Raw genomic sequence first — 1,776 nt, 5'->3', positions numbered from 1 at the left:
ACTCTCACACTTCTTATCACACTGTCTGTACTCGGCTAGCTTGATTATCACTTCAAAAGTTTTTTTTCTCTTAATTAATTGGCCTCTCAGAGTTGGTAAGACAACTCCCACCTGTTTATGCTCTCTGTATGTGTGTATATATATCTCCTCATTATATGTTCCATTCTATATGCATCCGAAGAAGTGGGCTGTAGTCCACGAAAGCTTATGCTCTAATAAATTTGTTAGTCTCTAAGGTGCCACAAGTACTCCTGTTCTTCTTTGTTTGGAGTAATTAGATAGGGAATGAGTTGAGTGGCAGCATATTTTACGGTCTGTTTGTCTCCTACAATGGCTCTTTTTTAAATATGACGTGACCAAAAGTCCTGCAACATATTTGTAAATGTTTTTTCTGGTTGGTATGAGGGAGATTCCCTGAAGGGTGACCTGGAATTCTTCCTCATCTCAGCGTTTCCACTTTCCACTCCGCTCTCCCTCTGGCTTAAGAAAGCTGGAGAGGGAAAGTGTTGCCTATGGCTGGTAGTGGATGTGTGGAGCCTTCTACCATTAGGGCACCAGCGCAAATCTTGATAGGGATCGAAAGTTATCATCTGATGGCTGTTTGTTCCATTATTTTATTTTTGTCATTATTAACATACATAAACTGAGAAAATATAATCATTTGGATTATACAGATGTTTATCCTCCTTAATATTAACCTAATAAATTCACATTTATAACACACAGTGTCCAAATGAAAATAGCTACTTCATCCTCCCCACCTTGATGCTACTTCATTGTTATACCCATGTCTTAGGCTAGGTCTATACTACCCGCCTGAATCGGCGGGTAGAAATCGACCTCTCGGGGATCGATTTATCGCGTCCCGTTGGGACGCGACAATCGATCCCCGAATCGGCGCTCTTACTCCACCAGCGGAGGTGGTAGTAAGCGTCGCCGACAGAAAGCCGCAGAAGTCGATTTTGCCGCCGTCCTCACAGCGGGGTAAGTCGGCTGCGATACGTCGAATTCAGCTACGCTATTCACGTAGCTGAATTTGCGTATCTTAAATCGACTCCCCCCTGTAGTGTAGATGTACCCTTAGAGGTTTCAGAGTAGCAGCTGTGTTAGTCTGTATCCGCAAAAAGAACAGGAGTACTTGTGGCACCTTAGAGACTAACAGATTTATTAGAGCATAAGCTTTCGTGGGCTACAACCCACTTCTTCGGATGCATGAAGTGAAAAATCTGACATCAGGAATCAGAACATTCAAAAACCAGTAGGAGAACACTTCAGTCTCTATGGTCACTCATTAACAGACCTCAAAGTGGCAATTCTTCAACAAAAGAAGTGGGCTGTAGTCCACGAAAGCATATGCTCTAATAAATTTGTTAGTCTCTAAGGTGCCACAAGTACTCCTGTTCTTTTTGCATGTCTTAGAGCTTTCCCTGTATAAATCATGTAAATCCTCACCAGCTGCTATATCGGTCTCTTTTTATGGGACTACCTACTGTGTTTGCGTCTGCTTATTCCCTAGTATTTTTAAAGGATCCATTTGTTTGTTTATTTTGCTGCTCGTCTTCACTTTCAAGGCTTTTCCCAGTCAATCCTCACCTTTCCTACCATCTCTCATCCACTGTTGAGCTGTCGATCCTCGCCTCTGAGCAGCCTGTCTTGTGAGCCTCTATTTCCCATATGTTAAATTTTCAAGCAAGGACCTTTATATTTTCTCCCTTGCTGCCCCATGTGCTTCAAAGGAGCTCCCTGTAAACACCCACAAAACGAACTCATTATCTT

The sequence above is a fragment of the Trachemys scripta genome, chromosome 2 (assembly GCF_013100865.1).
Source record: "Trachemys scripta elegans isolate TJP31775 chromosome 2, CAS_Tse_1.0, whole genome shotgun sequence".
NCBI lineage: Eukaryota > Metazoa > Chordata > Testudines > Emydidae > Trachemys > Trachemys scripta.
This window is presented reverse-complemented; position numbering follows the sequence as displayed.